Source organism: Varroa destructor, unplaced genomic scaffold (genome assembly GCF_002443255.2).
Source record: "Varroa destructor unplaced genomic scaffold, Vdes_3.0 BEIS01000006.1, whole genome shotgun sequence".
In the NCBI taxonomy this organism is placed as follows: Eukaryota; Metazoa; Arthropoda; class Arachnida; order Mesostigmata; family Varroidae; genus Varroa; species Varroa destructor.
The window spans coordinates 3,744,230-3,760,576 of NW_019211459.1; the positions used below are offsets into that span (position 1 = coordinate 3,744,230).

At 41.8% G+C, this 16,347-nt stretch overlaps 1 protein-coding gene across 6 annotated transcripts in view; it reads left to right on the forward strand.

Annotated features, from left to right (window-relative positions):
• Positions 1 to 5,558: 5,558 nt before the first annotated feature.
• LOC111252583 (uncharacterized) overlaps positions 5,559 to 16,347 on the forward strand; it is a 33,410-nt gene continuing 22,621 nt past the window's right edge. The window contains exon 1 of one of the 6 annotated variants that reach the window (XM_086991878.1): positions 5,559 to 5,973. The gene's annotated coding sequence lies outside the window, so the exon portion shown is untranslated. Of the gene's footprint in view, positions 5,974 to 13,047; positions 15,102 to 16,190; position 16,347 lie in introns of those variants that run through there. The other 5 variants (XM_086991874.1, XM_086991879.1, XM_086991875.1 and 2 more) reach the window with 5 other exon arrangements.

Sequence of the window (16,347 nt, forward strand, 5' to 3'; positions counted from 1 at the left end):
AGAGAGAGAGAGAGAGAGAGAGAGAGAGAGAATTGTTTCGCTTCCAGGATTCGAAACGCTCGTCCGAATACATAGTTTCTATAACTAATAAGAAACACTAACCTGTCAGACCTACACAGTCTAAGTGCCTCTACGAAACTAGTATGATCGCTTGCCTATGAATCTAAACAAACATAACACGCTATCCCTATAGTTTTTTCCTCTATCAAATGGCACAGCTATATGTTTACGGAAGCGAAACTGAGGAACGTTTCCTTCTGATTTCACATCAGTAAAACAATACGTTTACTGTTTCTGTCTATACGCCCGCCCGCTGATTCGACACAAGCATCACAGTATTTGATATTAATGGGGCACAAGTGGTAGCAATCGTTTGATGAGGTTATGCAATACAATCATTTGTCCGCCGGTCATCAGCGCGAGGTCATCTTTGGCTGGCCTAGGGTGAAAGCCAACAAAAGCATTAACGTTACGTACGTATAGCATCTACTACCCGTACATATACGAAACGTTTCAAATAAGAGCATATGGGGTCTTGCGTTTGATTCCGCTGGATTGTGTATCTGTGTAAATGGGCGAAAGTGGCTTCAATGTACTACCGTCAAGCGAAAACGCGACATGAATAGGGGCCCGTGCTGCTTTCAAGGGTTAAGTAGTTGAGATCATGCTTATTGATCAGCAAATTAAAGCATGTTATACGGAGGCTGCAAGAGTATTTGGATCGATGTTCCCTGCATGGGATTGATAACAAGCAAAAGTATATCGTCGTTGATATTTGACGTTCCAAGTGCTTGTTCTTCAGGCCCACTCCAGGCTCCAGAGGGGGAGAGAGAGAGAGAGAGAGAGAAAGACAATTGCGAATCAGAGCTAGAACGAACAGAAGCGATACGTGTAGCTACTTTACAACTACCTGGTCTCTGCTTCTTCCTTGTATTATCGAGCTTTATAAACTTAATCAACAAAATTGCTTCCCTACCCTAATAGCAGAAATGCTTGAGTTCCCTGAAGAATCCTAGACGCAACTTGCATTTCGTTACTTCCCACCTTTTTCTCCAACAACACGTCATTGAAAGTCGGTCAGAGTTAATCATGACTAAAGTTTGTTCCATATGTATATATGCGCTACCGCAGTGGTAGCCGCTCAGGTAAATGGCGATCAGCAAACAGAAAAACGTTACCGTCAATTTGATGTTATTTATTTTCAATATAAGCTATTTTTTTTATTATTATTATTCATTGTGGCTATGTCTATCACGGCGCCGCTCTCGTATATCAATTAGCTAAGGTAGTGTAATGGGAACGTTGCTCAGCTTCAGCTCCATACCGGATTTTTGCTTTACCAGATTGGCGAGATAGTTGCCACTGTTGACGCAGAGGGGCCTGTATCGAAAATACGCTTATATCATCCATTCGTTCACTATTATCAAAATTGATTATGCAATCTTTCCTGTAATTTACTTGCGGCCGAATCGTCTTTAAATTACCAAGCGTTTCTGCTGCCCACTGAGTCACGCTTTCAGCAGCTGTCGGTTTGTTGTTGTTTTTGTTGTTGTTATTCTGTGATCAAAGCTGCTGTTTTTAGTAGGCCTCCTTTCGACAATTTTTACCGCGGGACCGTCGCGAGAGGCGCAAGTGAAATCTATCTTAGACCGCCGCCAGCGCGATTACAGTTTGTCTTACACTCAATCAGAAGTCTTTCATATCGCTGCCATTGATACATTCGGGTGCTGTCATTGCTGAGTAAGTTAGTGACGACACTGCGTAAGGCTACTGATTTCCGTTTTAAAAAGAAGAAAATTATGACATTTGTGTATATATATATATATATATATTTCGGATACTGTTTTTCTTTCCCTTTTCGCACACTCAAAAAAAAGGCTTTAACTGACTGATGTGTTTTTGACTTCCGTATTCAGGCTGCCCTAATAGTTACCCGTCGGCGATGTATAATGCCTGTTGAATGAAGCCTGCTTCGACGGACTGGCCTGGTGATTGCATACAGTGCGGGTATGAAAATTAATAGTTGTCAGTACACGATAGCCTTAAGCAGCTATCGCTGTGATGTACGTTATCGACATTGGCGTCTCCGATACTCGTGCCTGAATCATCTCGATCGATACCAGGCCCGTTAATGAAAATTTGGGATATCTATTCGGGCATGTTTATGTCGCTTATTCCCGTCTGCGCTCACAGTTAAATGGAACAAGGAAGATATGCGAGCCTGGTCAATAATCTGTCTTGTTTTACTATACTGCTAATATGCTTAGTCTGACATTGTGCCGAGTTAGCTTAACTGCTATTGGTGCACCAGCTGCGGTAGCTGATGTGCTGCCCTCGTCGTCTTAGTCTCATCTTTTAACCGTTGATTTTTGACTTTTTTTTCTCAAAGATGGAAAATTAGGGGGTGATTTTTCTGTGCAGGGTCGGTCTTTCGTTTGAATCTCTCTTTTTTTTTTTCATCGGTTTCATCGTCTATCCTCCCACTCGTCTGATGAGCTTTTCTACTTATATTTATTTACAACTGCTTCGACACTTCTGTTGCAATGGGCATACTTCTGCGGATAGGCTGACGCGCTTTTGCGTTCTGTTTCGTTGTGTAGAATCACAGTGATGGAGCTAGTGGCGGCAGGATTATTTCAGCAGTAATTCGGTCTGACCTTTACTGCCGTATTCGTCGAACTGCCGCCGGAAGTGCCGTTGTGAGTGTGTTGTCCGCTGAATCATGCAGGAGGTTCAAGTGAAGACGGCACAAAGCACATCACTACCTCATAGGTTCCTTGCGCGGCCGGAGAGGAAGCCCGGCAGCAAGCCCCAGAGGAGTTGTATCGGACTTCTGCTCGAATGGGCTTGTAGTAATAGCAGTAGTTGTCGTAGCTAGTCAGACTCGAAGAAGACGAGGGGATAGAAAGAACAAGTAACCATCACCAGGCCCGTCTACACGGGCGGTGTGCGACGTCGTAAATATCGACGATTTCTAATCGTTTCTGTATCTGTCCGTACGTGCAGCTACGACAATTTTGAAGAGGGGAGAATTTCTTTTGGTTAATTTCACTCTGAAGATGAACAAAAAAAAAGAATGCTTTCTGATTGCTCTTCAACAGTTACGTCTGAGACAGACGTCTGATTTGCTCTGGATCGTGGCAGAACGTTAGCTGATCTGCTACAAACAAAGCACAAGGGGACAACGTACTTCATAATCAACTCAAACTAAAAAACAGAATGTGCAGACGTTATTAATGATGGCAAGTTATTGATTAGTAAAGTTGAAACACGGCAAAAAGTGTCACAGTGTTTGATAGAGGAAACAGCCAGGCCAAGATAGTCGGTAGAGTCGTATTGTTGTACGCCGTCAACAACTACCAATAAGCGCATTATTGATAAGCGCGGATATCTTTTCAAGCTGCCATTCATTCGTTGCAGGACAAATGCCTCAAGCATGAGGACACAGCTGTCCAAGGGCTTAGTCCTACGGTGCCTCCAACTTAAGAGAGATCGGTTTTAACTGGTTGATTTAAACCTAAAATCCACCCATATGATATTCTTCGGTCACATATATGCATATATTTAGCTATATCTGCTGCAAGATTTGCTTTTATCGTGGCGCAAAATCGCTTTTTCAGTGCTTTTTAAGATATCGTACGATACAAAATTGACGAAAAGTAGCACGAATATAGATTAGGGGTCTCTTATCGTAGGTATCGCGCTGGTCAGTGCTGCTCCACAACGCAATACCCTAGTTACGTGGTTAGTCCAACACGATTTATAAGTTACGTGACGATTTACCGAGTCTTAACCAGAAACTGTATCTCGCTTAGCGCTTATCCTTTTTGCTAAATACGGAAGTTCTACCGCATTTTAGAATATAAGGAGTATTCATCATGCTTCTAAAACTATACGGGTTAAAACATAAACGGCCTGTCACATTTTTAGTTTTAGAGGCTGTTATGTAGCTTGTGATAAGTAACGGAAAACTTAAAATTCGATGCAGGGTAAATATATACGATGAATAGTATAGCTTTTTCATTGTTTCGCTTTATTTAGTAAAGTCAAGCATGTAAGCTTAAAGTTCTTGCGTTACTTATAATAGAATAGTTTTGAGAACTTAAAGCAATTGGAAGAATTAAAGATTGCTGATCTGAGCCCCGCTGTCGACATCTAGAACATTATAGGGGTAATATAAAAAAGAAAGCTATGGAAATTTATCCTCACAAAAATGGCACATATAATCCTTATAGAACGCTTTCTTTTTGTCTCTGTCGCAAGACTAGCCCTCTTTTTTTTGTCTATGAAAGTGTCAATTGTGTTCTCTCTTCTCTGTTTATCCTGTTTTATAAAAACGAGAACTTTCAAGAGGAGCATTTGTTTTAAATATGTTCATTATACAGAGAGATGACGAAAATCTTACGGTGTTACTTACGATCGTCTTTCAGGAACAAGATTCATAATCTCCTCTATGTACAACAAGTTTAAACGAGCGATTTTTTGCGTGCACATTATGAAAAGTCCAATCTGACTACGTCACACCCCTCATTAAGAAACGTTCTCAAATTAAATTCTATGACATTATCATATTTTTCAGTGTAATTCCTATTGCCCATGTCAACCAGTTGGTGGATGAAGACGCTCGCCCAGATATTACATATCTGCTACTAAACCGAGGGTTGGCAATCTATGTGCTTCTCAACCACTAATTTTGTTCTATTAATTTCAATCGTAGAAATCGGTGAAACGTATTGTTAGATACACTCAGCATGCGAAAATAGAACTTAATAGATCTTTTAAAATTACGCCGAAGGTGTAAAGTCGTATGGGGGTGGTTCGAGTTGTTCGTGCCTTCGATAAAAGTAGCCAAGCGATGTGAAGGTCAGTCATAACTGTTTCTGTAATATAGGTGAACTTGATGCAGTCCCCTTGGAATGGGCATCATACAGGGCGAAAATAGCAAAATAACTGTGAACTTTCTCAAAGTTAACGAACAATTGTTTCAAAAGTACGCCGTAATAACTTTGCCGAGGAAAATCTAGATAGGAAACAACTTGAAAATCGAATTTTTTCACAAAACGCCGTTTATAGCTTATTGAGGCGTTTAGGAAACGAAAATAAGCAGAAAGCTAGGCTATCAAGGCTTAAAAAACACAAGCTGAAAACAGATATCCTAATCATGCATTGTAGCATAAATATTAGCTCTAAGTAGCATAAATATAATGCTCTAAGTAGAGTTTCTAATTCACTATAGTATACACTAAAAAATATTCTGCTATCAACGTAATATAAGCGGAACCGTAAAAAAGCTTTGATACGGCAGTTTTCAATAATTTTATTACCAATTAATGCAGAACTGAATCTGTTCTAAGATGGCAATTGCTGAAGAGAAATCAAGTAGCAATATTGTCGTATATTGCAGACAATACGATCCCGTATATCGTCAACCGGTTTTGAGTTTACTGGAACTAACCGGAGAGCACACTAGTGGCAGAAGCGACTGACGACAGGCGTGCGTATTTTTCAGTTAAAACTCAAAGGAACGGTCCGCCGATTGCCAATTGCCGACCTGCAACAGACGCTGCTCGTTTTGCCATCCTTTTCCCTTTCCGGCCGCTTCTTTCGTCTGCTGAAGTCATTTTCTGCAGTCGGCCTATCTTTTGCTGACGCTTCTGCGTGAATCTCGTCTCTTGCTGCTGCCGTGGATCCCCTGCAGAACTTTTCGTGCGTATGCCCGTGTCCCTGTGCGTATAGATGTATGGCATGCAACGGAAGATTGAGTAGAGATTCGAGAAGAAGGGCGCTTTGGGAAAGGGGGGCCGAATTTAAGGGCCCGTACCACGGTGCCGATACGACGCACTACGAGACAGATGAGTTAGATAAGAGTGCAGGCTACTTCTGGGAATCGGTCAGAAAGCGATACGGTACGTTTGAGGATATAGAGGACCGGATCGACCCTATGTGTGTGCAGAGGACGAATATCTAGATAAGGTAAGTAGCATATGAAATTGTCACGAGCGAGTGATCCAAACAAATATCCCGCATAGAAGATGAACGACTCTGACTGGGTGCTGTCCCGACCGTCTGCTTTAAAATAAGTGGCCACTACTGCACGTGATAGCCAAACCTCTAAAGTGCAAGGCTTCCACGTTTCTATAAAAGTTCAATGCGTTGAGTGATATGCAACGGGTACCCCCCCCCCCCCCCCCCCAAACGCGTGATGGATGACGTAAGTGAAACCTCTGTCTCTTCGCGTGGTCTCGTGAAAACGTGTTTATGTGCGGACGGGTGGTATGGTGGATCGTAGTAACTTGTTGAAATCATATTTTCTTCTCAGTCACTAATACGCTCAGTTGATCCCTGCTGTCTAAAGGTTGAAGATAGACTAATGGGACATGCAGATTGGTGTGCTTGTAATAAACTGAATCTAAATGGTCACGACTGAAAAAATATGAAACCATTATCTCAAATTGGTTATTGTATAACTCATCCGTAACTGTAAAACGATCTAATTTCTTCACGGTGTTGCCCCCGTATGAAATATATATTCGCTAAAAATGATATAGTTGCTTCTTTTCAAATGTTTACCATCAAGCCTTTTTGCTAACAGAGATGCTTCTCAGTAGACCATCAATTCGGAATTACCCACATCGATTATTGTGAAGTTTTCGATCGATCATTTATTGCCATCGGCCCCATCTGAGCGGAGTGGTATGCCATCATATCAGTGTGAATGTGTATGAATTCATTGGGTGGCAGTCACAGAGAAAACAGCGAAGGAGCCATAGTATAAAGAAAGACAAAGCGACATTTCACGATGAACCGTTAGATGGTCGAAGGAACGAAGCATCGTGACAGGGAAGCACAACAATCTATTTCGTCCGGTGAACGGCCTTTGACGGGTGCGCGAATATTGACTAAATATCGAAGAAGCGTTGATAGTACTCGATTGTCCGGTGGCCACTGTAATTGAGGCGTGGCCCTACTAAGTAACAGTAGATCTGCAACGGGGCTTATGAGAATTTTGCTGGAGAAAGTATTGCGTTATGCGGTGTCTTGTCGGGTGAAGCACACAGTTGGAAAAGCTTTTTAACGAACTTCGAATAAAAAAAAAAAAGCAATTTACGAACAACTTTATTGAAGTTGTTATGAAGACTTTAGGAACATAAGAATCGCGGAATGACGCAACAGAAGAAGTGTGCACATCACTTTCAGCGGCGAAGGAGTTCCTGAGTTTCTGTTGAGGCCCGAGAGAATATATATTGTTTTATTTGATATATTGGCAAAGCAGGAAAGTCGCATTCATAACACACCGTACCAAGCGGTGTAGCTCTGTAAAAATTGTCCTAAAAATTTGGTCAGGCCAAGACAGCTCAGAGAAACGGAGTGAACGGATCCAGGTTTGCGGGGGGTGAAGGTAAAAAAAATACAACTTCTAGAGTGGGGATGTCCAGACCTTCGTAACGCAGTGAAGCTATGATTGAAGTCGATATTAATCGGCTTGAAGCTCGCCTAGATGGAGCGTGATCGCATTATAAATAGTTACCATATATATGGATACAATCGATACCCTTACGAATACCGTGAGGCAAACATCTGTGCCAAAAAGTAAACAAAAGTGACCAGGATGCCATCAGTAAAAAATGGACTTCATAGAAAAGGACACCCTAGAGTATTAGCTAAATTTATTTTACAACAGGCTAGACTAAGGTGTAATACATATTTATAGCCAATGATTAATTAATAATACGAAGAAAGAATGTTCGTCCGCACCTAGCGTGGGGCACTTTTGACATAAACAGTTTTAAAGGCTTTCAAATTAATATATAAGTTTACTATATCATTGAACAACAGGACTAAAAAACAAGTCCTACGAGGCTTACTCCTAGAAATCGTAACTATATTCTGCAGACGAGATTTGCAAGCTTGTGATAATTTCTAACAGAAATCATATTTGAGTTACATTTGTTTTCAACAAAAGCTTTGTTATGAGGGACACTATTTTTTGCCGGAGCTATGAGGTCAGGCTAGAACTTCGGCACTGGAACAGATGCTTACTATAGTCATTGATCTGCTGCTACTTCTTGCGACTGAACGCATTATAGGACCGACGACTATCGACCGACGCACTCAATGAATGATTACTATTTCCAATTGAAGGGAAGACACCACAAAACTTCAAGTAGAACTATTGAAGAAAAGAACAAAAGAGAATATTATCAATTGTGTATTGTCGAACGCCGATATAGGCATACTAGAGTTGCCCCTTGAGATCTATTAATAACACCTTCTTAACAGAATATGAAGTTTAAAAAACGATGAGTCAGTGTACATAAACTATTGGCTACGATGGCTAAAGTTACCGTCATTTCTAGAGACGTCTTTAGTCGATGATAGTAATTATATAGGCAAATCCGTCCAGTTATGACAGGCCGAGTTTTTACTTTGGACGACCTTTTTCAACAGTTGGATTTATGCAGAATTAGTATATATATATATATATATACTGCCGTGCTGTCGTTGAATTTGCCATCTTTCAGCTGATCATTAATTTTTCATCTGGAGAGATCACGAGTACCGATGATTTTAAATGTTGTTGATTTTTATCTGTTCCAAGGCAAAACAAAGATAGTGGAAATTTGTTTTTAACGGGCGTATCAGTGGCAGTCACTATATCATGTTAATTTGGCAATTCCTAATAAGCAAGATAGCTGCAAAATAATATAGGCTTCTCACTCTGATGCAGGACAAACGATTTTCCGAACGTCCAGTAAAATGGTGAAACAAGGACGCAGGGAAAATTTTCAGCCACTTGTAGGATCCCAAACGCCTCCGAGCTTCACTATACTAATTCATTAAATCGACACGCGTAAGATTCGTGGCGAGTCGCTAATTCAGACTGGAATCCTGCTACTATTATAACATAATTTCCATTTTAAAAGTTGAACCAAATGATAATTCTTTAAGCTTAAAATTACATTTTCATCTGCTAGGAAAAAAAATAGCTCTCTATATATGTTGTGTACAGCGTATGCGAGTGCCGATTAAGTTCACAGAAGTGAAGTATCAGTCTAGTACGTTGACGAAGCATTTATTGAAGTGTATCACTTCATTTGCTTAGTCCGAACGTATACAATAACCTAAAAAAACCTTCTATAAAGTAAAAAACATATCAGGACAGCAAATATCTAAACGAAATTTGTCACTGGGCGATCTTCCAGGACAAAGAGAAAGCTAGCACAATAACTATGCACTTCGTTGGTGTTCGTTATCTAACGTCCGTGAACGTAGAATTTCTGTTCCGTTTGTCTAGTTGCTCCCTGGCTGCTAATTAGACAAGACTATTCTGTTTTTCTCATAATCATGGGTTTCGTAGGACAGAACATTGGAGTATCAGTAGAAAGCATTCTGCTAATTCGTACAGATCTGAACTGGCAGCAGCAGCGGGAAAAACACGTGCTTTAGCAGTACAGCGTTGTTTTTTTTTCTTTTTTTATTGTCTATGAATTACAATACACATAACTAAATTGCCGTCGAGGTGTGCCAGCCGTTGCAAAAGTAAAAGTATACGATGTAGGTGTATAGGATAGCACAGCTGACTCCATGTCGCAAGTGACTGCTTTAACGACAATTCTAAAATGAGACAATTACTAACAAAAATACAGCTGGTATTTATCGCCACTTCATTGTAAAGTCACAGCCTCTCGAAGGTCTATTTCAATCCACACAAGCAAACGTATAACTTAGTGTTTCATACAACGGGTTTATTGAAAACAGAAGTTCGGCACTAAACGTAGTGTTCTACAGCGCTGTGCCACGTTTCACAGCGTTCGATATAACGTTATCTAAACTGATACCATTCAACTAAAATACATGAGGCAGCAAAATCTATGCATGATGGATTGGGTAAATGGGCAATCACCTACGTCAGCTAATTGTCTCATGTAGTAATTTCTGCTACTTTTCATGACTACCCGGTCCATTGGCGCCTATTACTGATTTTGCCGTTGTTTATTCGCTCAGTCCCACGCGCGCGAGGTTCGGAGATTGTAATGTCTAACGTTTGTTCGTTCCCGCCGTTCAGGAAAATAGCACGCGCCAACAGTAGCTTGCGCCACGCATAAAGGAGACAAAAGTAAATATATATAAACTATATTGTCTGCCATTGGTTTGTTAAGCCGTGCACGTTTATATAGTCCCTCCCTTCAACACACACGAAAATGATTATCACGAATATCAACAACGATTGACTAAATATGTGTGGGGGGTTTATTTCAAACATTGTTTTTTTGTTTTTATCCGACTTACCCTTTTCAGTAAGTGAGTAAGTCCAACAAATGAATCTCGATCTGTTTCGTATCTACATCAACGCTGGCAGCTGTAAAGATGCCGAGCAGTTCAGAATTATTGTGGACTTCCGATGTACGAAACGGATGAGATCGGCCACGGCCAAGATCGACCCCGATAGGACGCATATGATTAGTTACTTTTGTCTAATAGCAAAGATACAATTACGCCTTACATAGAAAAGGGTCAGCGTTTTTAGCGCTGATAAATGCATCAAAGCCCCTGTTCGAGTGCACCGAGATGTGACGAAGTTCGCAATATTTAAACTGTAGCATCAAATCCCATTTGTGCTACCGCAAAGAAACATTATATAATCATCATTCAATGATTTACCAGTACAATTTTAGCAGTAACTTACGTAACCTATGACGTTTTCCAGGGAACGGCCCGCTCGTTTCTTAGCAATGCGGCTTTATTGCCGAAATAGTTTAATAACTAACACACGAATCATGTTAGCGCTGAAAAACACCGACGTCTTACGCTCCGTTACTCGATTGACCGTACAGCCAAATCGATAACAGCTTCGGGAAGCTTTCAAGGGAATGATTCCATTGTTTGCAGCGAATAAATTTCTGGCTACTGACACACGTATCGGCGGAGCAGGAGGATCGATCAAGGGTGGCAGCTCTGATCCAGATACGAATTAATTGTCCACAAAAAACACGGTGAATAAAGCGGCAAGGCGGATTTTACTTTAAAAAATCTGAGGGTGGAGTTTTTAATTCAGTTAATTTAGCTTGGACGATAGTATTGAACTTAGTTTTCATGAGTATGGTTGTGTATGAACTTGTAGACTGGGTAAATTAGATCTACTTTCGTATCAACTATTGTCTGGTTGTTTGTGTCAATTACGACTGCATTTCACCTTTGACAGTTCGTAGCTAGAAAATAGAAGCTTTTTATTGTATAGCTCAAATACTTGGCCATCATATACGATTAAGTAATGCTGTCAACTACCATTCCCTTCATCCCCTTTCATTGAATCAAAGCAGGGCACTCGTTCATGGTTGACGTCGTTCCTGTAGATATTTTCAAAAATACCAGCGGTAATGCGATCGATGACGAGGCCATGAAATCCCGTAAAAGTAAAAAACAAAGCCCTGCGAGCAATCAAACAGCGAAAGGAAATAAGGAGACGAACTTGTTGTTTAATCTGTCCCATTATATTGCATACCGCCTTTAATCAATATCCAACAAGTGTATCTAAGAGAACGCCGAACAAGACGCTTCGGAAGCCTGCAACAACTGTATTAGTAATATTAAGTAAGTTCCGTAAATTTAATTATCACGACGTAAAACGCGACCAAGAAAAACTCGAGTATAGGTGAGATAATTGAACAAATGTATGGCAATTTAAGCGAATCCCTAGTGTGCCCTGTGAAGCAGCAACCGGTATCAGCAATTATCTAACTCATACACCAGCAGCTGATTGGTTACGTCATACTGCCACAGGCCCTACCATGTGTGTGCCTTGCTATATCTTATTTATTCTGCTTAAAATCTCGCCAGCTTGAGTATACGCGTACAATTGTAATCGACCCCAATAGGGTAAAGATTATGAGAGCAAACGTTGAACCATCGATTCAAGCCCATATCGCAATGCCGCTGCCCTCAACATACGACCTCGGTTGTTTCTAGTCCAAGCTCCGCTTATGCCTTTAGCCTTCACAAATATCTTGTCACGTAACAAGGTATTTATGGGAAACGTTCTATTTTCATGCTAAGGACACACACACCCGCCCCCGCCTATCTTTTTGGTACCTCTAATGGATCTCAAGCCTTAGCAGCGTTATGGACCGATGCGCCCCGGTAGGAAATATTTCGTAAAGCGTCGTGAAAAATCTCCAAAGTATATTTAGCCTTTTCGTACCATTATAATTTCATGTATAGGGCCTGAGTGCAGGTTTTCTATAGGATGAAGTTTTCCGTTTAAACACACGATTATATGTATGCACACATCGAACATGTAATACGTGCATCTACCGATGCATTTTTATAACGTGGTCTATTCACTCTACTGAGATTTGTCGGCATGCGTGCGTACCAACGATCTCTGTTGCCTTTTCGTCCTGTTTAAAAAAGAGAGTACCTTTCTTCCTGGTCTATTGCTTCGTAAGCGTGTTCACATTATCACCAGTCTTTCAATCAAATTAACGATGACGACGAAGAAGGAAGAAGTCACGGATGGAAAGGCCAAACCCAAATGTATATACATCTTCATACATTAACCAAAAAGCAAGACGTCACCCGGCGTAAACTTTCACAGAAATTTTCTGTTTTTCCGTCCCCGAAGCCCCTCTGCTACTGCCGGTATTCACGCTGGACAGTCGTCATCGATCTTTGCGCCGCAGCCGTTTACTGGTCTGGCAATAGCGGCAGCTCCGACGGGCCGGCAACTAACCGCGGCGATAGCAACAAAATCAATAGAACAACAATGGCTGGCATGTTCAATCTTCGGTGCAGCAAGCACAAAGACTTGAAGACTGGCAGAGGCGCCCTCGCGAGGTTCGCAATGGTCAAACATACCCCAAGCAACGAAACCGTCCTAGTCAAAGGCATGCAGCCTTGATGCGGATGCTGCAGAAGAACAGCAGACCCGTTGTTTCCGACTTGATCTGTTCTTGTGAATTTTATGTGAGCTGCCAGTTTCGTGCTACATGAGTTGGTTGATGCTCGTTACGTCAACGGTCCCGCTCATCTATCTGTCTCTGTGCCAACCTGACTTCCTATAAAGAAAATATATTCATATATTAGGATTCTGGGTCCTACGCACAACATGAGATGCTATACGATGCCAAAATGAGCCTTTCTTGATTTTCACTTACTTTATTTCCTTAGTCCATTTTTCCTTACTCGCTTACGCTAACCCCGCTGATACATCCATTGATCGATGACTGCAAACGAGCGCGAGCTAAATCAGCTGATTGTGTAATCGTGCATCAAGGAGTCGAACGACTGTCCGTATAACTGGTGTCATATTGTAATGTCGGCGAGGTGAATGAGAGCGCACACGTTGAAAAGAGCATGGCTGGACCAATGAGTGCCAAAAGCAGATGTTAAAATTAATACGTGTGTTCGAATAAAGCGCCACACATATTGCCTGTAATGACGCTTCATCAAGTGACGATTACTATCGTCGTAGATAGAAACAGCATAGCGACGCGGAGCTATAATAGAAACACCGTTCAACGTAAAATCGGGCACTTCTTTCGTTTAGCCAAACAAACAATTTGCATGATTGAAGCATTCGCTGATCACTTCAGACACCCAGTTCACATGTGATATAGTTCGTTATAGGCTCCTTTTTTTTTATTGCTATTTTGTTACATTGATTGAATACGTCGATTACGGCTGACGAGTTCGCCCCCCGCACCCCATAGTTTTTTCATCGGCCGTGTAGCTTCTACACGAGAAAATACTGTGTTTGCCCTTTTGTTATAGAGTAAAACTGATGGCTGCGATCTGTTGTGTATACCAAAAAGCCAACGTATCATCAATCGATCATTTGTATGCTATTTAGACGACGGCCAGAAATTCCTCATTCAGTAACCGGGTCTTCAGTAAACTAAACCTGCATTGTAGCAAACATGGGGGCAAGTACGCATGATTTTCAAGCGATTCGTATACATGGAAGAGTCGGACAGCATTTAAGGTGATCGGTGCTAGTAGAGCTATTGTGTAACAACGACCGCCAAACGATCCTCTACGAAGTCAAAGAAACCGTTTGCAGACTAGTTTGCGCTCACCTCTGTATTGTAGTACTTTGCTAAATTCTATCCACACGAGAAGTGATAATCTACCTTGAAACTTCTGATCAATTTCTGTCTTTCGCGCACCCCTTAAACTCGGTCAGTTTTCAGAGAAGCAAACTAGTCTCACTGTGGCACCCTCTGTAGTTCTCTATGACGCCCCGGACCATTACATAGTAAGAACTGGTTGTGTTGAAGACTCGAGAAATGTTTCGCCACGTACATTTTCAGACTTATGAAAGTCAGACTACAGGCGACCCTGAAATGACCTGCGCCGAAAATCTAGAACACACGTTCTGCATTCACAGTTTTGTAGGTCTTACTTGTATGTACAGGTTGGGTGGGGAGATAGTGTGCAAGATACAACACTTACACATCTGAGTTTTAGTGAGAGATTGGAGATCTGAGTAGTACGGCAGTTCCTCTGAACTAGAAGCCAAAAAGTAACGCGGAATACCTTGAATAATAAACCAGATATCGTGCGAGCGATTGTATTGTAAGCAGGATACTTGTTAATAAACATCGACCCGAAACCACTTCGAATTTCGAGGCGTATCCGGGCAGGATTGTTATAGCTACGGTCCGTTGAAGACATAGTGAGCGCCTTTCGCAGGGGCTCGAATCGGGGTTGAACTGTCACCAAATTCTTGAAAGATTTTTAAGTAGCTGATAAAGCGTGACGATTCATCGGTTAATTCGTTTCGTTTGTGAGTAACGCATCTTCCGACGTTCAGAGTCAGAGATGTGGCACCTTGTCGTTGAATTTCGGCAAAAACAAGCTCCCATTCGTTGCCCTCTCCACAGTGGCATTCCTGTTAAACCCATCTCGCTTTGCGGTTATCCAGCATAGCTTAAGACCCGTACTTTACGCAGTGTATTGTGCTGAAGGAAGTTAAGTCGTACGTATGCTGATTGACGAAGTCTGCAAGCTCAGTGAAAAAAGTGCCTCGTTTCAGCTTGGTCCAATAGTTTTACTGAACAAAATCAGTAAATCAGACAACCGTTACTGCGCATGTTAATCCGGTGAGTTTATAATGTTTAGGTTTACAGTTTTTCCACGCGAAACGTTTTCGGTGGAGCCTATTGGGTACGGTGGCCCGTGTTGGTTGCTTAAGTATCGAAAACGATGCCTAAAATGATGGTGGTCCTTTTAGCGGAGGTCCTTTTCGTCAATTTTAGCTGTAGTTAACTCGTGCAATTGACAATGCCACACCATAGCAGCTTGCTTACGATTTGGGTCTTTTATTTTTTACTAATAACTATAACTGAATAACTTAGATCTGCCGATTTCATGTCTATTGTCAAGTGTCAGCTACATGTTAGAAAAGAACGAGTCGCGTATATATGGCAGAGACACCGCGTTCGACCATAAATTGCAACGGATATCGATGTCTACGAATTGGCATATGTGGACCTTGTTGTGAACTAACATGTTAGAATAGGCATCTATTGATTGTGTTCCCCTGGAGTGGGTCTCGGACGCCACGTGCAGCTCAGCCCAGAATACGCGTTAGAATATGTTTTCTATTTTCGAACAGCGTTGATACCTACCACTGAAATGACGTGTGCGACAGTGATATCATCAGCAAAACGTATGGCCAGTTTGCTGTACGAATGAGAAGTACTCACTCGGTGGCATTATTTTTCTGAGCTTTATATCATTGCGTGCTGGCTTCTTGCGTATGCCGGCCGATACCACTAACTACGTCTATCTAGTTATTGATTATGTGCCACGTAACATCAGTACCTTTATGCTACTCGTTTTTTACTGGTGCTTCTTGCGGCTCCCCTCGGCGATTACAGTGGCTGGCCGAAATTTTCTGTTAATACTCACGCGAAGCTGATGCGACTCAAGCGAAAGGGGTGGCGGTTGAGGGGGAGACGGATAGAGAGGTGAAGCAGATAGTGACAGGTATGCTGAGGTTGCTGTACTTCAGCGACAGCTAGCCACAAGCATGCGGACCGCTTTCCTCTATTTGTTGCCTAAATTCGCCGTCCAACTGAGCGGAACTTGCCCCGGTCAAAGAAGAACACAATCGACATGGTGGCGTCCCCTTGTGGGCATTTTCCGCTTCTGGTGTCGTTCTGTTTTTGCAGCGTCTCGACATCCATCTCCACCTTAAAAGAGCTGTGGAGCTGGACCGCATCGGACGTGGCGGCAGAGTGTAATCGTTCAAATTATACATGAGATGAATAGAATTGCAGGAATAAATAGGAGAATTGATAGATGAACGAGCGTGCCCCGTCAACTTTTGTACCTCTCTAATGG